This window comes from Nomascus leucogenys, chromosome 4 (assembly GCF_006542625.1).
Source record: "Nomascus leucogenys isolate Asia chromosome 4, Asia_NLE_v1, whole genome shotgun sequence".
Lineage (NCBI taxonomy): Eukaryota > Metazoa > Chordata > Mammalia > Primates > Hylobatidae > Nomascus > Nomascus leucogenys.
Genome location: NC_044384.1, coordinates 23,054,482 through 23,076,223, shown reverse-complemented (window position 1 = coordinate 23,076,223; position 21,742 = coordinate 23,054,482). Strand labels below are relative to the sequence as shown.

General features: G+C 41.4%; 1 protein-coding gene across 4 annotated transcripts in view; it reads left to right on the top strand.

Annotated features, from left to right (window-relative positions):
- Positions 1 to 14,037: 14,037 nt before the first annotated feature.
- WDR7 (WD repeat domain 7) overlaps positions 14,038 to 21,742 on the top strand; it is a 372,747-nt gene continuing 365,042 nt past the window's right edge. For 3 of the 4 annotated variants that reach the window (XM_003264268.4, XM_003264267.4, XM_030810359.1), the window contains exon 1: positions 14,038 to 14,277. The gene's annotated coding sequence lies outside the window, so the exon portion shown is untranslated. Of the gene's footprint in view, positions 14,278 to 14,375; positions 14,517 to 21,742 lie in introns of those variants that run through there. The other variant, XM_030810360.1, reaches the window with a different exon arrangement.

The following is a 21,742-nucleotide window of genomic DNA, read 5'->3' as shown; positions in this document are numbered from 1 at the left end:
GGCTAACGCCAGTGTACTCTTTTAAATGTTAGGCTAGGTGGCAAATTATTTGTCTTTGGATTTAGCTGGGGAGATGAAATTGAAGGGAAGGCCGAGGTCAGATAATGACTAGCTAAGGAATTTGGATTTTGTCGGGAAGAGAATGGAAAAATCACTTCAGGGCAATTTTGCGATTACAAGTGTGGTGAAACTCCCGTCTCTACCAAAAATACAAAAAATTAGCCGGGCATCGTGGCACGCACCTGTGGTCCCAGCTACTCGGGAGGCTGAGGTGGGAGGATTCCTTGAGCCGGGGAGGTCAAGGCTGCAGGGAGCCATGATTGTGCCACTGCACTCCAGCCTGGGCGACAGAGCCAGACCTTGTGTCAAAAAAAAAAAAAGAAAGAAAAGAAAAAGTGTCTTTAGAAAAGCCCTCAGGTAGCAGCAAGGAGGATGGAAGGCAGTGAGATCCATTTAGGAGGATACTGTGGTGATCCAGGAACTAAATTAGGAAAGCATCTGCAGTGGAAATGAAGAGGAAAGGACATGTTTGAGAAACAATTATTGGTCCAATTTAGTGAGATGACAGAGGAGTTTAAGATAACTCAAACATTTCAATCGTGTAGCTTTTTAAAAATGAGTTAAAATGCCTGTAGGACATCCAAGTGAGAGATATAGTAGATGGTAAGAGGGATGAGCCTGGAACTAAAGAAAAAGGACTAGGATGACGTTACAGATTTGAGAGTCATCAGATTGGGTAATAGTTGAAGCCCAGGACATGTGAAAAGAGAAAGCTAAAGGTGTTGCAGAAACATATTAATATAATTAATTCTTAACTGAACCCAGCCACACTAGAGGCACAATAATTACATTCCTTTTCATGGGATATCAGCACATTGTAATGGTTTTAATAGACAAAAGTCCCCATAATAAATATTTGCTTTTTTTTTTTTTTTTTTTTTTTTGAGACAGAGTCTCACTCTGTCGCTCAGGCTGGAGTGCAGTGACACAATCTCAGCCCACCACAACCTACACCTCCCGGGTTCAAGCGATTCTCCTGTCTCAGCCCGCCCCAAGTAGCTGGGATTACAGGCACACACCACCACGCCTGGCTACTTTTTTGTATTTTTAGTAGAGACGGAGTTTCACCATGTTAGCCAGGCTGGTCTCAAACTCCTGACCTAAGGTGATCCGCCCGCCTCGGCCTCCCAAAGTGCTTGGATTACAGGCGTGAGCCACCGTGACCAGCCTTGCTACTTAAATTTTATGGCCATGCACAAACTACTAACCTCTCAGAACCTCAGCTTCCTTGTCTGTGAGCCTTGGATTAATAACACCTGCTTTCTAGGATCGTGGTGGTAAAAGGTTATATTGGATGATGTTTATAAAGAACCAAATCATAAGACACTTGATAAAAGATGTTTATAAACAGTGGTGTCTATTCAGCTAGTCAGCCAGGGTTGCTATAACAACTCAGTCTTTGGCTATAATGATACCAAAGACTGAGTGACTTAAAACAGAAGAAATGTATTTCTCACAGTTCTAGAGACTGGGAGTCCAAGATCCAAGTGCTGCTGGTATTGGTTTCTCCTAAGGCCTCTCTCCTTCACTTTTAAATGGCTGCCTTCTTACTGTGTCTTCACATGGCCTTTTCTCTGTGCACACACACACATGCACATACAGTACTAGTCTGTTTCTCTTCCTTACAAAGACACCAGTCCTATTAGATTAAGGATCCACTCTGATGATGTCACTTAACTTTAATTACCTCCTTAAAGGTCCTATCCCCACTTAGAGTCATATTGGGGGTTCGGGCTTCAACCTATGAATTTGGGTGGGGTGAGGGAGCACAGTTTATCCAGAACAGATGGATTATTATTATTCCCAACTGTCCTTCCAGTTTTGCCCAAGAAGCAAGTAGAAGTGGTCTCCACTACAGCAGCTATAGTAGATATGAAGGGAGGAACAGGGCTTATGAAAACAAGATAGATTATAGATTCTTGAGAAGCAAGATGAAAAGAGGCATTGCAAAAGTTAGTTCTGATAGAGACACCATGTGTCCCTTCAGATCTACTCTCTACCTTTCTTCACTCTGCTCCCAGCCCTAGGAACCTGCCTACATGGACTGCATCAATATGATCCTCTGTTGGAGCTTCTTGAAGAGATTGGAGGGTAGAAGAAAATATGATCCAGTTAGTAATTCCCTTAGCTCCCTTCCTGCTGTGTTGCCACAGGTTGTCTGTGTCTCCACCAAAGGCCACAGCTCTTGTCATACCATTACCCTCTTTGGGTTCCTGCAAACACTGTCTTCTATTGTCTCTGTAGATATGGAAGTAGAAATCACTCCTGGCTGTTGGTAGCACCAGGATACTAACAGAGAAACTCTGGGCCAGTCACCTAGTGTAAGGAAAATGGATGTGATTTGGTCAAGAATAGGTGGAGGTAAACATCCTGTGTGACTCAGTGAGTTTGGAGCACAGGCACATAACTCCACTTGTTATATAATCACAGCTATGTAGCTATAACATGGGAAGGCTCATCGCCTGGTTTGGAGGCACTATTGTGCCTCCAGCATATGCTGTATGCTGCACTGTACATACAGCACAGCATAGCTCGGCTCATGCCCAGAGAGAATTAAGCTGCTGACCCTGTAAGGGAGATCTGGCCTTACAGACCAGAGAATGTAGCTGCAGGCGTGGGAGCGGCAGAGCCGGAGCAGGCAGCCTAGACAGAGACACACAGTGTAAGAGAGCTGCTTAGTAAAACCATCTTTCACTGGCCTATGGCCTCCCGAGTGTTCTTTCAGCTATCTGCCACCCATCCACCCACTCCCTTCAGACATCAGCATGGGCTGGAACCGGACACTGGGCGTGACAGCCTGTTGATGCTACCTAGACCTGACTAGACAAGATAGTACTGAATTGGATACTTCACATAAAGAGCAGAGACACTTGCCACTGTAATCCCAAGGCAGGCACCCATAGGAAACAGAGGTACCTGGAAGCCATAATTCCTAAATGGACTTCCCGGGCTTACAGCATGAACTATCTCCAGCCACCTAGCACTAGCCTAATTGGTAAGCCCAGATGCCACCAGCTAATGGGCAACATCCAGAAACTTCACTCTCCTAATACCAATAAGGATCCTTTGGTTTAAAAAGAACCACCCTGCCCACACAGAGCATAGTTGTGTGATGAATCTAGTCCCCTACTTTACAGTTATCACTGCTCAATCCTTGCTGTCATTGTCTTTATTTTCTCTTTAGCAACACCATTGCTTTTTTGGGGGGATGGGGGGTGGGACAGAGCCTCTTTCCTTCTGTCACCCAGGCTGGAGTGCAGTGGCGTGATCTTTGCCCACTGCAACCTCTGCCCCCAGGATCAAGCAATTCTCCTGCCTCAGCCTCGTGACTAGCTGGAATTACAGGCAACTGCCACCACACCAGGCTAATTTTTGTATTTTTAGTAGAGACGGGGTTTTACCATGTTCCAGGCTGGTCTCCAACTCCTGACCTCAACTGATCAGCTCGCTGTGGCTTCCCAAAATGCTGGGATGACAGGCGTGAACCACGATGCCTGGCCCACCATTACTTTTTTGATTTTCCTAAACTCTATCTACATGTTTGTTAATACTCCCCTCACCAAATTATCCTCAATTACCCCTTTTGAATGTGCTTTTTCCTTTTGTGACTCTGCCTGATATAAAAATTTAAGAATTGTTTAACACCAGGGAAATTGGAGGTTAGAGGATTAACATAGCAGGCTAGAAATAAATATAAGAGAGTTTGCTGCATAGTGGTCATAGATGATACCACTAAAGTAGATCATAAGGAAGTATACAGAAAAGCAAAGAGTTACAACAGAAATTTAAAGACAATTACAAATAGGGAGTAAAATGAGAAAAGTTAGGAGAAGCAGAGAATCAGGAGGACTATCACAAAAGTAAATGTCAAAGACCAAAAGGATGAAAGCTGTGAAATGCCTTTGAATGTAGCAAGGGAGTCATTGGTTTTTATCTGAACAACCAGCACAGTTCAGTGAATTAAGATTGGAATCAGCTCACTGACAACCACAACAAGTTCTTCAGAACCTCCAGTGTGGTAGGCACTGTGCCATAGCCTCAGATGTTAAAGATGATTATTACATGTTCCTGTCCTTCGGAGTATACACTTTTGTGATGGCTCCATGTCCAGGGGTATGGGCTAAAATGGAAGGCATAGACTTGTGATCAACCCAAGTTGCTATATATATATATATATATATATATATATATATATGTGTTATATATATATATATATACTCAGTATGTATATATATATATATATATACTCAGTATGTGTGTGTGTATATATATATACACTCAGTATGTATATATATGATTGAATGATGTGTTCAATTTTCAAATTCAAAGCATACAACTAGACAGAGTTGGGAAAGTATGAAGCAAGATTTCCTCATATATATGTATATACATATATATGAGTAAATATACTTACACAAAATTTAGCATTTTAACTTTTTCTTTGTTGAGACAGGGCCTCACTTCATCACCCAGGCTGGAGTGCAGTGGCATGATCATGGCTCACTGCAGCTTCGACCTCTTGAGCTCAACTGGTCCACTTGCCTCAGCCTCTCAGGTAGTTAGGCTGACAGTTGCATCCCACCATGCTGAGCAATTTTTTTATTTTTTTTGTGGAGACAAGATCTCACTTTGTTGCCCAGGCTGTTCTTGAGCTCCTTGAGCTCAACTAATTCTCCTGCCTCAGCCCTGCAAAGTGCTGGGATTACAGATGTGGGTCACCGCACCTGGCCCATTTTAACCAGTTTTAAAGTGCACAAGTCAGTAGCATTAAGTGCACTCACTGCTATCCATTTCCAGAGCCTTCTCATCATCCCAAACAGAAACTCTGTACCCACTAAATAACTCCACATTTTCCCATTTCCCCATCTCTGCTAGCCTCTAGTCTACTTTCTATCTCTATGAATGTGCTTATTTTAGGCACCTCATATAAGTGGAATCATATGGTTATTTGTCTTTTTTTAACTGGCTTATTTCTTTTTCTTTTTCTTTTTCTTTTTTTTTTTTTTTTTTTTTTGAGAGAAAGTCTTGCTCTGTCACCCAGGCTGCAACCTCTGCCTCCCAGGTTCAAGCAATTCTCCTGCCTCAGCCTCCCAGGTAGCTGGAATTACAGGCATGCACCACCAAGCCCGGCTAATTTTTGTATTTTTAGTAGAGACAGAGTTTCACCATGTTGACCAGGCTGGTCTCAAACTCCTGACCTCAAGTGATCCACCTGCCTCAGACTCCCAAAGTGCTGGGATTACAGGTGTGAGCCACCACACCTGGCCTGGCTTATTTCACTTAGCACTATGTTTTCAAATTTCTTCTATATTATAGCATATATCAAAATTTATTTCATTCCTTTTTAAGGCTCAATAATATTCCATTATATAGGCATATCACATTTTACTTACTTATTCATTTGTTGATGGACACTCAGATTGTTGCCACCTTTTAGCTGTTGTTGACAATGCTGCTGTGAACATTGGTGTACAAGGATCTCTTCAAGTCCCTGCTTTTCAGTTCTTTTTGGTATATACCTAGGAGTGGAATTGCTGGATCATATGGCGATTCTGTTTAACTATTTGAGAAACTGCCAAACTGTTTTCCGCGGTGCCTGCACCATTCTACATTCTTACTAGGAATGTATGAGGGTTCCAATTTCTCCACATCATAGCAACAATTGCTAATTTTAATTTTTTTGATAATAGTCATCTTTGTGAGTGAGGTGATATCTCACATTTCCCTAATGACTTAAGATGTTAAACATCTTTTCATGTGCATAATGCTTATTTCTTTTATTTTCTTTGAAGAAGTGTCTGTTGAAGTCTTTTGCCCATTTTCGAATCAGGTTGTTTTTGCTGTTGGGTTGTAGGAGGTCTTTATATATTCTGGGTATCAATCCCTTATAGAGTAAATTACTTTCAGATATTCCATTCTATGGGTTGTCTTTTTACTTTCTTTATGGTGTCATTTGATGCACAAATGTTTTAAATTTCAATGAAATCCAACTTACCTATTTTTTCCTTTTGCTGTCTGTGCTTTTGCTGTCATATCTAAGAATTCAAGCTAGGCATGATGTTACACACCTGTAGTTCCAGATACTTGGGGGGGCTAAAGTGGGAAGATCACTTGAGCCCAGGAGTTTAAGGCTGCAATGAGCTAGGATTGAGCCACTGCACTCCAGCCTGGTGTAATTTGTGTGATATTTATGTAATATAAATATTAAATAAAAAGAAAATCCTGCTTCATAATTTCCAAATCCTTTCTAGTTGTATGCTTTGAATTTGAAAATTGAATATATTATTTTCCCAGGTGTCCCTAGGTGGCGCAATATATTTTTAGTCAAAAGGATCTCATTTCCCCTTTGATAGCAAGTGTCTCTTTAGATGCCATCAAGTCTCCAGATGTACCATTTATCGCGCTAACATTATATTCTTTAGTTTTGGACACTAGGCTATGCCTTGGAGGAGAGGGTTTCCTAGGAAGCTGTAGAGTGTTCTATCACTGTCACAAATCTCCTGGAGCATACTAAAGAAACTCACTGGCAATTCTCAGGGTCAGTTCGGGTGTTTGCCAAATATGTAAAATAGTTTTTTCTTCTGAAATTTATATCTGATGTCATTAAACTGCTTAGAGTTTCTATTAAGAAGCCCAGATATTTAGAAAAATATTTCTAACACCTCAGCCTCTGAAATAAAACAGCATTTTAAATTTTATTTTAATTTTTTAAAAGAGTATGTTGAGGGTTTTGTCTTGGTTCAGGCTACTCTAACAGAGTATCATGGAGTTGGTGGTTTAAACAAACATTTATTTCTCACAGTTCTGGGGACTGAGAAGTCCAGGATCAAGGTGCTGGCCCAAATCCTGTGTCTGGTGAGGGTTCTCTTGCTGGTTTACGAGGGCTGTCTTTTTGACATATCCTCATATGGTGGGGAAGAAGTGGGTGAGAGAGAGAAAGAGTGGAAAGGAAGAGGGCAGGCAGGAGAACAAGTATTCTCTCTTGTCTCTTCTTTCATAAGGGCTCTACTCTCATGACCTAGTTACCTCCCAAAGGTCCCCATCTCCAAATCCATCACACTGGGGTTTCAATATATGAATATTGGGGGATATGAACATTTAGTCTCTCGCATTATTGGAATTAACTCTTTGGAACTCAGAAACTACACAAAACTAACAATCTGTGTTTTCATTTAATCATTAGCTGTAAAAGAGCTCTTTTTGCTTGTGGTATTGTAGATATTGTCTCCTAGAAAAGACAGGCAAGGAAGGAAATGATAAAATTATTTTTTTCTTTTTTTTTCTGAGACAGGCTCATGCTGTTGTCCAGGCTGGAGTGCAGCAGTGTGATCTTGACTCACTGCAACCACTGGCTCCTGGGTTCAAGCGACTCTCCTACCTCAGCCTCCCAAGTACTTGGGATTATAGGTGCATGTCACCACACCTGGCTAATTTTTGCAATTTTAGTAGAAATGGGGTTTCACCATGTTGGTCAGGCTGGTCTCAAACTGCTGACCTCAAGTGATCCACCCACCTTGGCCTCCCAAAATGCTGGGATTACACGGATGAGCCACTATGTCCAGCTGATAAAACTCTTAACAGAAGCTTCACTTTATTCAAAGCCCTCTCTCAAGCATGCCCTTGAGCAAACACACACATAACACATACACACATTCATCATTCGGTCCATTCTTAAGTAGCAGATATCTGAATATCTGAGTACATCTGAGGGCCAGATACTGAAGAAATCCCATAAAAGTCAAATGTATGTTAGTGGTTTCTGTACAATAAGGAAGTGGCTTTTCACACAATGTTAAAAACAACATTTCCCATCAAAATTCAGAACATCAGTATTACCAGGTCAGTAGGAGGATCAGCCCCACAGCAACTGGTGGAAAGCACCAGGTACATGACTCCTCACAGTATGGGTCTGCCTGTCTCCCTGCCTCCCTGCCAGACTGAGTAACTTGACCACAAGAACCAAGTCTCTGCATTTTCTGTATGCGTAGCTCAGCATAGTGCCTAAAACCACTGGATGGTGAATAAGTGACTTTTTTCACCTTGATGAATTAGAATTAGAAGTAAAAGAATGTACTATTTCATGCAGATGGAAGTAAAGTTAAGGTAGCTATTGCCACTGTCCCTTACCTCAGATTATCATGGAGCAAATGCTAGGCATCTGACAATTTCATCTATAAATATTTCAGCCTGCACATCTGGAAGATGAGGAATCCTTTAAAAACATAACCAAAATATCATTATTACAATCTAATATGTTAACAAGTCTTCTTTAATATCGTTAAATATCCACTCAGTTAAAATTTCCCATTTTTCTCCTAATTTATTTTATAGCTTACTTGAATCAATATCAAAATAAGACATATGCATTGCATGGGTTGATAAGTCTTATGTCTCTCTTTTATTAAAAATCGGTTTAATCTTTATTTCTTTTTTTCCAACTTTTTTTCGGAAAAAAAAAAAAATAAAACCGAAAGAAAAGTTGCAAAAGTACAATGACGGCTCCTGATTGTCAATTGTTAAAAATGGTGTCATGGTGCAGGCTGGGTTCTCTGGGAAACTGATGCTGACATGGAGTGAGGAGTCCAAAAGGTTTATTTCTCTCACATCTGTGAGAGGAAAAGGGAGGAAGCAGGATTGGGCTGAGGAAGCGAAAAAGCAGATCTGACAGTCTCTACTAACCCAAGAGGGAGCTCTAGTACAAAGATCGCCTGTTAAAAGAGTCCCCCATGGGAGCAGAAATTCCTATGCCTTGATACCACCGCCTAGAACAGGGGCCTCCCCAAGAAGAGTGTGCCCTGGACTTTCCTCACCCTGCTCAGTCATTCATCAGAAGCTGCCCCAAGATTAGTGTGATCTCAGCTGGAAAGCCCAGGTGATGCCAAAGAAGCTAACAGCAAGAGTGTGAGCAAACCACTCTCCTTGCAGCTAGGAAGTGGTTCTTTCTTGAAGGGGAATCTGGGTGGTTCTTCATGTGTCTCCCATAGTCCACTATTTACACAAAAATGAGTCCCCTTCTCTACACAGGTTTGGGGAGCAACTCCTCCAGGTTTCTGGTCATCCTCTCTTCCTTATGGGAAACCTAGAAGAGGGAGTTTAGCAGTTGATCTACAGCCCTGTTGCTGCAGTTGGTGATCAGGGCTACCACTAGTACTCATCAGCTCCTCCTTCATTATCTATTCTAGTTTTCCCTTGCTAGTCTTGCTGGTTTGGTGAGGGGGGCTGTGAAAACCTCATTTGTAAGGAGGTTTAGCACCCCAAACCTTATCGCCTTCACTCCTTCCTAAAAGGCCTGAGTATGGAGTAACTAGAGATGTTTCTAGAAAAAGACATTTTGTTACTTGGAAAGAAATGGTTTGAATCATGGAAGTCATGAGACAGGAGACAAAGAGAAGTATCAACACTTGACTTTTATGTCATGTGAGAAAGTGCAAAAGGAATCTCTTAATTGCACGAAACAGTTTTAATTACACAAAAATCATGCAAAAAACCCTTATTAAGCCTCTTTGCCATTTGGTATTAAAATAAAGCCATCGACCATGATAGGGCTTTTCTGGGAGAGGGTCCAGGAAGGAAAGGGGAGTATTAGCTGAGTACTAGGCACCATGGGGAATACCAAACTAAGACTGAAAACCTCAATGAGAAAAAAATAACAGCACACGTGAAGTGATCAGAAAATAACAGTAGCAATAAAGTCACTGTTAGACCTCCCTCTTTTGAAATTTGTAAAATGGAAGAACAAGCCTCCTTGCCTTTTGCAGAGCTAACCTGGAGCTTAAGAAGTCCAGAAGGTACTGGTGTGCTATAGGGTAATTTGCTACTAAATTCTCAAACCCCGGACCTTGCGATCTACCTGCCTCGGCCTCCCAAAGTGCTGGGATTACAGGCGTGAGCCACTGTGCCCAGCCTGCTACTAAATTTTAAGGACAGAGTAGTACTTAAGTTTTAAAAATGCCTCTAAAGCCGGGTGTGGTGGCTCATGCCTGTCATCCCAACACTTTGGGAGGCCGAGACAGGCCAATCTTGAGGCCAGGAGTTCGGGACCAGTCTGGCCAATAGAGTGAAACCCCATCTCTACTAAAAATGCAAAAAATTAGCCAGGTGTGGTGGTGTGCACCTGCAATCCCAGCTACTCGGGAGGCTGAGGAAGGAGGATTGTGTGAACCCGGGAGGTGGAGGATTGTGTGAACCCGGGAGGTGGAGGTTGCAGTGAGCTGAGATGGCGCCATTGTACTCCAGCCTGGGTGACAGGGCAAGACTCCATCTCAAAAAAAAAGCCTCTAAAATGATGAAATTCCTGACTTTATCCTGTGGGTCTCATTTATGATTCTGTTGCAGTGATAACCATACATTTTTGGTTACAACAACAATGACAACATCTCACTTGTCTCCTTGCCTCCCTGTATTTCCCACCTAATTTACATGGTACGTTGCTGCCAAATTAATATTTGTGGCTGGCACATCTTAAGTGACCCCGATGAGTCACACTCTTGTATAATCCTTTCTCCTTGAGTACAGATAAAACCCGTGACTTACTTTAACCAATAAAATATGGCAAAGGTGATGGCTGTCACTCCCTAATTTAGGTTATCATCTACATCCATTTCCATATCTATATCCATGTCCATATCCATGGCTGTATCTACATCTATGTGACTCCTTTCTTGTGCTCAGTAGAGAGATTCTCCTTGCTGGCTTTGAAGGAGTATGCTGCCATGTTGCGAGAGAGCCTTTAGTAAGGCGCATGTGGTAAGGAACTGTGGGTGGCTGCTAGGACCTGATGGCCACTTCCAGTTCAGAGCCAGTAAGAAGCCAGGGCCCTTAGTCAGACAGCCACAAGGAACTGAATGAGCTGACAGGAGTTTGGAATCAGATTCTTCCCTAGTTGAGCCTCCAGATGAGAACTGCAGTCTGGCTGACATCCACTTGTAGCCTTGTGAGAGCATGAGCACAGGACTCAGCTGAACTGTTCCTGACCTCCCTGCCCATGGAATGTGAGGCAATCCATATGTGTTGTTTTAAGCCACTAAGACACTAAGACTGTGATAATTTGTTGTAAAGCAATTTTAAAAACCTGAATACCATGTGGTTAGGTAAAGAGCTATACTATTTATTAGTCAAAAGTCTTCGATTACTTTTCCTTGTCTTTGGAATAAAGATCAAAAAGCTTATATGGCCACTAAAAGCCTCTTGTTATCTGACATTATTCTATTTTTCCATGTTACTTTTTTATTACCTGGTCTAGGCCCAATGTGATGAAGTCTCTATCAACCCACAAGAGAGCTCCAGGGCATAGACTGCCTGTTAAAGGAGCCCCTCATGGAGCAGAAACAGCTAAGCCCTGATACCACATTTTCCCATTTCACCTACTTCATGTCCCTTGTATTTCTTCCAAATTTAACTTTCTATTTATTGCATATATTCATGTTTTACATTTCAATGCTGGTGACAAAGTTGTTTTCCTTTCCCAATTCTTATTCCAAATCCAATTTTTCTAGACTTCCATATGACCTAATGTGATTATCCTTCCTTACCCAACCTAGAAATAATTCATCTCTTTTCTTCCTTGCTCCTTATTTGGCATTTCTCATCCTGCACTATACTATAGCTTATCTGTCTTGGTGGACATTTGTCATTCTTTTTAGCTTTCCAGCATCCAACACACTTTCCAGTGTTTAGGGAATTCCCTACCTCTTGCATCTCAGTGGGAAGCAGAGTCTGCCCTCATCCATGGAAGCAGAATATGTCAGATTCTCCCTTTCTCAGCTTCACCTTCAGCTAAGGCTCAATAAATATATGTTGAACTGAATTTTTTAGTTAGTCAAATCTGTTAACATTTTTGTATAATTCTTTTAGATGAAAGGAATAAATAATTTATTCAACTAAATATACTGAAGGTCAGCTTACTGAAGACACAAATCTTAATTTTCAGGAAGGTTATATGTAAAAAAGATGTGTGTGTGTATATATATATAAAAATGTGTGAATTTTCTGAACTAGAGCATTTTATTCATTAATATTTGAATATTTATTTTAGTTCTGTGGCTCAGGAGATTCCATATACATATAGACTTTGGCAATAACTTTTATAAACTTGGTAGAGAGAGGCCGGAGAGTGGTAATTATTTGAGAGCTTCTCATTAATCTTCCTATTAACCTTTGCATTTTTAGGAAGTTATTTGAAACTTATAGTAAGCATTCAATAAATATTTGTTGAAGAAAAGAGTCTTTGGGGAAGATACCCTATATATTTCCTTCACAAACCCAACAAGATTTAATGTAGCCTAAGATTGTCCTATGATAACCACTCTGTGCTTCCCACGTTTCCACAAAGTTCTTATAAATTGTAAAAAGGATTATGAACTTAATGGTGTAAATGTATTCATCATCACAACAGAGGAAGTGAGTATGCTGAAGCCAGCTGGCTAAGGAATCAATTTCTTCTATTGGGCATCATTCTTCTCCCTCTACTCACGTGATTGATTGCAAGGCAGTTAAAAGTAGAAGAAAAGCATAGAATTCCAATTTGCACTACAAGAAAATCTCAGAATTATTGATTTTCAAGTGTTCTATTGACTTCTCTAGTCAACATTAATTTAGTTTTTCTCATTATGGTAGCAGCAGAGCTGGTCTCTAAAAATAAACAGAAACAACATGTAAGAAACAACACAGTACAGTGCAGTAGTTAGATGTGAAGTGAAGGCACAATGGGTAAGCCACCCAGGACACTGATGGGTCTGTGATGTGTTGCTGGGGGAAGACGTCTATACTGGAAAGAAGGACAGGTAGTGGTTTGCCATTAGCAGAAACAACCAATTGTTGACAGGAAGCCTTTTGACCAAACCAACACTCAGCATACTTTTGGCAAATTAGCAAGGAAACTATCCATCTGAAAAAGCTGATTTTGCCCTGTTCTGTTTCCTTATCCTATGCTCCAGGCCCTGTGCCCAGTAGGATTTAGCTATGCAAGGTGTTTTCCAAGGGCCAGCAGCCATGGACATCGCCTGGAAGCGTGTTAGAAATGGAGAATCTCAGAACCCACCCCAGACCAACTGATTCAGAAATTTATTTTAACAAGATTCCCATCTTATTGGTATATGCATACAGTAACTTTTGAGGACTGTAACAGCATTCAAACTTAACTTATAAATCCACCAGTGAGCCTGTAAAGAAAAAATAACACCATGGGATGATCATCTTTTGTATCTTTTTAACAAAACTGACCATTGGCCACAGCATGGCACTTGTTTTCCTCATTCGTTTATTCAACCAATATTTGACAGAAAGATGGGCAGGCGTAAGTTATTAACATTTATTAAGCTCGTTTAATTTCCTAGACATCCACAAGGTTATTATCCGTATTTTGCAAATGGGGAAATTTAGAAGAGAGAATGAAGAAGAAGCAAAATGCCCAAGACGACACTAATGGTGTGCAGTGGAGGAACCGGGATCTGAATATACGCCTCTCTGAAGGCAGAGCTCACACTCCACCACTCTTTGCCGCCCACACGGATTCAGTGTATTCATCCCCTCTCCTCTGCAGGAGTACTGCACAAGGTCAGACTTCCTCTAGTGGAGTGGCAGAGTTCGTCTATGTCTGGCCCTCTGTGTCCTGGCCAACAATTAAGTTCAGAGGCAAAAAGGAAACAGCAACTGACATTTCCAGGCGTCTGGGCCGAGTGATGGGGTCAGAAGTGTAAACTTGCGCAACATCCTGGTCCCAAGAAAAACCTACACTTGCTACTTCATCCTTCGCTCCATCTTGGTCCTCCCAACTGGCGAGAGGACAGCCTAGACCAGACATCCCACAACCAAGATGGCGGCCGTGCACTCCTTGCCCACAGCTGACCTTTTCTCCACCTTCGGTCTCCATGGTAACGCGGCCGGCTCTCTCGGCGCCGGCTTAGGCCTTGCATGTAGGGAAATGGTGAGTCTTTCCCGCCCCCTCATTTTTGCGACAGTTGCAGCAAAAGTCACGGCAGTTGGGGCTGGTGTCAACTGATTTACTGCAGTGGCGGCGGCGGCGGCGGCGGCACCGGCACCTTGCAGTCTCAGTGGGGAGACGGCGGCTGGATAGCGCTTGGCGCCCCACGGGTTATCCAAGCAGGATCTGCGCACCCCGCATCCTCGGTAGTTCCGCCCTATCCTTGTCCTCCTTGGCTGGGGCGCCCACCGGCGGTCTGACAGGCTGCATCGCGGCATGAGGTGAAGCTGTGACAGGTAAGGGGGCTTTCAAGCTTCTCCATGGGAAACCGCAGGGCGGGATGTGCTTGCACCGTGGAGATCAGGGGTCGGGGGTCAAAGGTCACAAGCCTGCTCTAGCCGGGGGCGGTGCTAGCTGTCAGATCGCTGCGGCTGCAAGCTCTGCTCCTTGCTTCGCCTGCAGGTCGGGCCCAAAACTAGGCGCCGTTACCAAGAGCTTGGGAGCCCGCCGGGGGTCTTTGTGGCTCCCTTGCCTGGTGAGTGATATTTGCTACTTGTGACAGTTGCTTTGTGGTCTTGAGGTGGGACTGCCTGGCTCACAGGTACAATGTAAACGGGATCAGGTGGTTGGTGATGATCGTGGGTGGTTATTGACAGCAATTTTGGGCGATGTGCTTGCTTTTGGGGTTCATATAGTCTTTCCTTTCCTGTTGGTACTACTTTTGCCCATGCCCAAGGTACTGACACCACTGTTAGAATTTCATTTTTGAGATGCCACCTGCCAGTTCTTAACCCTTTGCCCTAGTACTTGTCTGAGTGGATACCAGTCACTCCCGTTCACTTAGTGATGGGTCCCAGCGTTCTGAAGCTATGTTTGAAGTCAACACTACCCTTTGATTCAAAAATTGCCGTTTTATGTTTTTGACCCACTTAGTATGTCACTTTTTGAGGCAGAATTTGCTGGGTTAGATAGTCTGAAACTAGGGAAGCTACCGTTGCATCACAGGCTGCATTGATATTGTTGATGCTGCTGAATTTAGGGTTCGGTCAGTAGCAGCTATAGCTTCCCCTCACTGTAATATTTGCCATGAGACAAAAAAAGGCAGACTGACTCTTTCAGATGTTTATGTCTTAGGATTTTATGGGCAAGGTTGCAGGAATTGCCTGTTATATGAAAGAAATTAACTGAGGTTTTGACATTTTGTTAAACAAAAATTTTAGTTTGACTCTGCTTCTTGCTTTATAAACAAACTCGTGGCTGTATGGTCAGCTTAAAAGTGGACATGTGTTGAAATGCCCTCATTATTATAAAGAATAAAAAATTGTCTAGTTCCATCCAGAACAATGCATATTAGTTATTATAAATTGGGAAAACGAACCACTATAAATATAGTTAATGCTTTATTATTAATGTCAATTAGGGATTATGGTAGAAAAATTCATTTATTTTACTGCCAATCCTTATTTTAAGAGTTTCAGAGAAACACTTTAAGAGAAAAATGAGAGTATGCCATTTATTTTTTCTTATTGCCACCTGTAACTAAATTTTAAAAGATCTCGGTGACTGGGTGAATCAAAGGGACTAGGCTTGGCTTGAATATCACTGTAAGAATTTAACTTAAATTTTAGGGGTAGTGACCCTTGTATCTTACAGTTTCCTTTTATCTTTGATACATGTTCTGTTTTGAAGTTAAAGGAAGTTGGGTGGTTTCTCCATGTAACACACTTGGCATTGAAAATCTTCAAAGTAGTGAGCTTGTTTTGCGCTTTCTTCGTGAGAAGGGTAGGATGACATTTAGCTTTAGTGGTGTGATGTTTGTTAGATGTATGAATCCTTAAAGTTCATTTTGGACCTCAGGTGCAGAGGATGGAGTTAATCTTACTCAATTCAATGGGCTGTTCAAGGCATCTCCCCTGCCTGCATTTTTCATTCATTTTTTTTTTTTTTTTTTTAGATGGAGTTTCGCTCTTATTGCCCAGGCTGGAGTGCAATGGCGTGATCTCAGCTCACTGCAACCTCCCCATCCCGGGCTCAAGCGATTCTCCTGCCTCAGCCTCCTGAGTAGCTTGGGATTACAGACTGTGCCACCACGCCCAGCTAATTTTTGTATTTTTAGTACACATGGGGTTTCACCGTGTTGGTCAGGCTGGTCTCGAACTCCTGACCTCAAGTAATCCACCTGCCTTGGCCTCCCAAAGTGCTGGGATTACAGGTGTGAGCCAACACACCCAGCCTCATTCATTGTTTTTTATTTCTAATTCCCACTCTTTTCTCTTGCTCATCAACCCATTTGCAACCATTCTGTATGACGTGTATTCTTCTGTTTGTATGTGTTATTAAATATATATTGTTCTGGGTGCCCACATTTTTAATTTATAGAGATGATATCGTGCAGTTTTTTTGTCTCACTATTATGTTTTAAAGATCTATTGCGTTGCTGTTCTTTGCTTCCAAGTGCTGCACAATATTTCAGAATGTACATCTACTACAGTTTATCTGTCTACTCTCCTATTTGTCGATACCCATGTTATTTTCCTACCTCTACAGATAATACCATGATAAGCATACATTTTAGACCTCTGTGATACTTTCATTGAGTTATAGATCCATATGCGATTTCTGGATCATTTGGTTTTCATATATTTTATTGACGCACCACCAGATGGTGTTTAGAACAAGCAGCAATGGTCTATACACCTGCAGGAAGCTCGTGAGGGTTCCTTTATCTTTGTTTCCCCACAAATGCTTGGTTTTATTCAGTGCTCCAATTTTTCCAGACTAATAGATACAAAATTAAATCTCATTTTAAATTACATTTCACTATTACTAATGAATCCGAGCATTTCTTTATTTTTTTGAGATGGAGTCTCACTCTTGCCAGGGTGGAGTGCAGTAGCGTGATCTTGGCTCACTGCCATCTCTGCCTCCCAGGTTCAAGCAATTCTCCTGCCTCGGCCTCCTGAGTAGCTGCGACTACAGGCATGTGCCACCATGCTCAGCTAATTTTTGTATTTTTAGAAGAGACGGAGTTTCACTATGGTGGCCAGGAGGGTCTCGATCTCTTGACCTCTGCCTGCCTCGGCCTCCCAAAGTGCTGGGATTACAGGCGTGAGCCAGTGTGCCCTGCCAAATCTGAGTATTTCTTCATATGTGTTTTATCTTTTTGAATTTTTTGTTTGTGAAATTGCCTGTTCATCCCTTCACCCATTTTTATTTTGGGGTTTCAGTTCTTTCTTGTTGATTTGCAGACATTTCTTGTATTTCATAGATACTAGTCATTTAAGTATTACAAGTATATCTGTTCCTAATCTGTTATTTGTCTGTAATCTTTTTCATGATGTTCTTCATTGAACAGAAATCTTATATTTTGATATAATCAAATTAAAAAATCATTTGGCTGTATGGTTTGTATTTTGGAGGTTTTTTTTTAAGAAATCTTTCCCCAGTGCTATGCCACAAAGTTACTCTGCTATGTTATGTACTGCTAAATTCATAGTTTTCTTTTTAAACTTATTGGTCTTTAATACATGCAGAGTTTAACTTTTTATGTGTCACAAGTTTGTGATCTAGTTTATTTTCCATGTACTGTGCCAGTTTTCCTGGCGTCTTTCTTCCCTTTTCCCATAGATACGGTGTCACACTGTGTATTAGGTGCTCATGTACACTCTGAATATTGAGTCCTTTCCTTTGGTTTGTCTGTTCTCGCCCTAACACCATACTGTTTTAACTCTATGGTTTTGTAGTAGTATGTTTTCTCCCCCTATATAAATAACTCTTCCCATTTATTTTGTTTTAGCTTTATTTTGATATAATTATAGGTTCATAGGAAGTTGCACAAATAGTAAAGAGAGGTCTGGTTTCCCCCAGTGGTTACATTTTATGCAGCTTCACCCAAGGAATTTCCCTCAATAGTTACATTTTATACTACTGTAGTACAATATCAAAACCAATAAATTGATTTTGTACAATGCCTGTGTATAGTTCTGTGCCATTTTATCACCTGTGTGGATTCCTGCAACTACCTCTGCAATCAAGATACAGAACTAGCCTGACGTGGTTGACCATGCCTGTAGTTCCAGCACTTTGGGAGGCTGAGGTAGGCAGATTGCTTGAGCCCAGGAGTTTGAGACCAGCAGCATGTCAAAACCCCATCTCTGGCAAAAAATACGAAAATTAGCCTGGTGTGGTTGTGCATGCCTGTAGTCCCAGCTACTTGGGGGCTGAGGTGGGAGGATCACCTAAGCCTGGGAATGTTGAAGCTGCAGTGAGCTGTGATTATGCCACTGCACTCTAGCCCGGGACAGAGTAAGACCCTGTCTCAAAAAAAAAAAAAAGAAGAAGAAGAAGATATGGAACTATTCCATCACTACAAAGATTTTCTTCATGTTACCTCTTTCTAGTTTCATCCACCTCCCTTACCCTCACCATCCCTTAATCAGTTTAATCAGTTTCTATCTCTATAATTTTGTCATTACCAGAATGCTATATAAATGGAATCCTATAGCATGTAATTTTTGAAACTGAGATTCATCCAAATTGTTGAATGAGACAGTTCTTGAGATTCATCAACATTTTTGAATGAGACAGTTCTTGAGGTTCATCCAAATTGTTGCATTTATCAATAGTTTGTACTTCTTAATTGTTGAGTAGTATGCCATGGTATGTATGTATCCAAGTTTAACCATTAACCTGCATATCTGGGCTGTTTTTAATTTTTGGCTGTTACAGATAAAGCTGCTGTGAACATTCTTGTACAGTTTTGTGTGTGTGTGTGCGTATGGATTTAAATTTTCATTTTTTGGGGGGATAAATGTCCAAGGACATGGTTGCTGGATGGTATGGTAAGTGTATGTTTAGTTTTTGAAGTAACTCCCAAAGTGTTTTCTGGAGTGGTTGTACCATTTTACATTTCTCCCAGGAATGTATGATAGATTGCATTTCTTTGCATCTTCACTAGCATTTGATACTGTCACTATGTTTTTTTTTTTTTTTGGAGATGGAGTCTCGCCCTGTCACCCAGGCTGGAGTGCGGTGGCTCAATCTTGGCTCACTGCAACCTCCACCTCCCAGATTCAAGCAATTCTCCTGCCTCAGCCTCCCGAGTAGCTGGGACTACAAGTGCATGCCACCATGCCTCGTTAATTTTTTGCATTTTAGTAGAGATGGGGTTTCACCGTGTTCCCCAGGCTGGTCTCGAACTTCTGAGCTCAGGCAATCTGCCCACCTCGGCTTCCCAAAGTGCTAGGATTATAGATGTGAGCCACTGCACCCGGCCACTATTTTTTTTTTTTTAACTGTTCTGGTGTGTGATGATATCTCAATGTGGTCTTAATTTGCATTTCCCAAATAGCTAGTGATGTTAAATATCTGGAGAGCACTTTCTCTCATCTTTGCCCATTTTCAAAGTTTGCCTCAGCTATTTATGGATTTTTATTCTTTCCTATGTATTTTAGAGTTAGTTTGAGTTTCTAAAAACAATACCAGTAGAACTTTGACTTACAGATTTATTTTGAGGAAAGTCGATATCTTTATAATATTAGACATTTTATCTGAGAACATGGAATGGTCTTTCACTTATGACTTTGAGTAAAATATTGTAGTTTATAAAAATACTGTGAATGGTATACTATTTTTAAGTAGATTAGTGCTGATACAAGAAAATGCTATTGATTTTCATATATTGATAATCTACCTTTGTCTTTTTGTGTTCTACTAGACAGAAATCAAAATTCATAGTGTAAATCTTGAAGTAATTTTAGTGTGTGTAGAGTGAGGCCTGGAACTATGTAGTGCCTTTATTCCTTGGTTTATCTGTTACATCTCCCTGTGACAGTTTTTTAATTTGTTGGGACTTTTTTTTTTTTTTTTTTTGAGATGGAGTCTCACTCTGTTGCCCAGGCTGGAGTGCAGTGGTGTGATCTCAGCTCACTGCAACCTCCAACTCCCAAGTTCAAGCGTTTCTCCTGCCTCAGCCAACCTAGTAGCTGAGATTACAGGTGCCCGCCAGGACACCCGGCCAATTTTTGTATTTTTAGTAGAGATGGGGTTTCACCATGTTGGCCAGGTTGGTCTCAAACTCCTGACCTTAGGTTATCCTCCCACCTAGGCCTCCCGAAGTGCTGGGATTACAGGCGTGAGCCACCATGCCTGGCAATTAAATTATGGAGTTAGTGAGGTTTGTAGGTTCTATTCTCATTTTTGTCCATTTAATTGATGCACTTTTTAAAGAATTAATAGTCTTACATATGTGCATGCCAGTGATCATAGGGAAAATCAACTGAGAGCTATGGATAGCTCAGTGAAATTCTGTCATCAATAAGAGGACTCCTTATGTTCTCACTGACAGGTACTATGATAGTAATGTTAACTTATAATTTGAATTCCATCCATATGGTTCACTTGTCTTTGTCTGTATCTGATACTTAAAGCTACTTTGCTGAATACAAAAGAACACAATTATGTTGGAAGAAGAAATCCTACATCATGATTGCGTTCAGAAAGTCCTTATGGGTCCAAGGAAATTTTTACTTCCTTTCTATTAAGGAACATATATTACATTCATGAAGTATTTACCATTTTAAATAAAATTGGATTTTTTTTTCAAAATATGTTGGTGACGTTTAATGAAATTACAGGGGTTTTTTTTTGGCTGATGATTACTTGAGTTAGTGGGAGCCATAAAATGTTGGAACAACGAATGTTAGGGTACTGGTCAGTTTAGGGGAGGGAAGATTTCTGAAGTGCTAAGCGTTATTCTGTAGGCTCTTTAAAATATAACATTTCTGGAGATGACGTGACTTTGTTTTTTTTGTTTTGTTTTTGACACAGAATCTCGTTCTGTCGCCCAGGCTAGAGTGCAGTGGTATGATCTCGGCTCACTGCAACCTCTGCCTCCCCGGTTCAAGCAATTTTTCTGCCTCAGCCTCCCAAGTAGCTGGGATTACAGGTGTGCACCACCACACCCAACTAATTTTCGTATTTTTATTAGAGACAGGGTTTCACCATGTTGGCCTGGCTGGTCTCGAACTCCTGACCTCAAGTGATCTGCCTGCCTGGGCCTCCCAAAGTACTGGAATTAGTCATGAGCCACTGCACCCAGCCTGGAAATACATGACTTTGAAAATGCAGTCTCCCATTCAGCTTAGCAGTTGTAATTTATGACCCTTCAAGCTCACAGAAGATAGTTTTTTGCACATCATGTTTTTCTCTGAATGTTGATAGTTGGTATATGTCAGTGATAACAGACTGATAAGAGTGAGCCAGTTACCTTCTGTTTTCACATTCAAGTTTATTTCACATTCAAGCTATCTTCCTTAAAGGCTCTTCTTTTTTCTAAACGTTTCAAATACAAATAAACAGTATAAACTTCCATTAGTTGGAGCAAAAAATTCACACGAATGAAATATCACTGTACTTACTTTTTTTTTTTTTTGATGACAGAGTCTCACTCTTTTGCTCAGACTGGAGTGCAGTGGCACGATCTTGGCTCACTGCAACCTCCACTTCCTGGGTTCAAGCGATTCTCCTGCCTCAGCCTCCCGAGTAGCTGGGACTACAGGCGTGCACCACTGTGCCCAGCTAATTTTTGTATTTTTTTTTTTTTTTTTTAGTAGAGACGGGGTTTCACCATGTTGACCAGGCTGGTCTTGAACTCCTGACCTTGTGATCTGCCCGCCTCGGCCTCCCAAAGTGCTGGGATTACAGGCTTGAGCCACTGCGCCTGGCCCACTGTACTTACTTTTAAGAAACAGTGTTGTGATT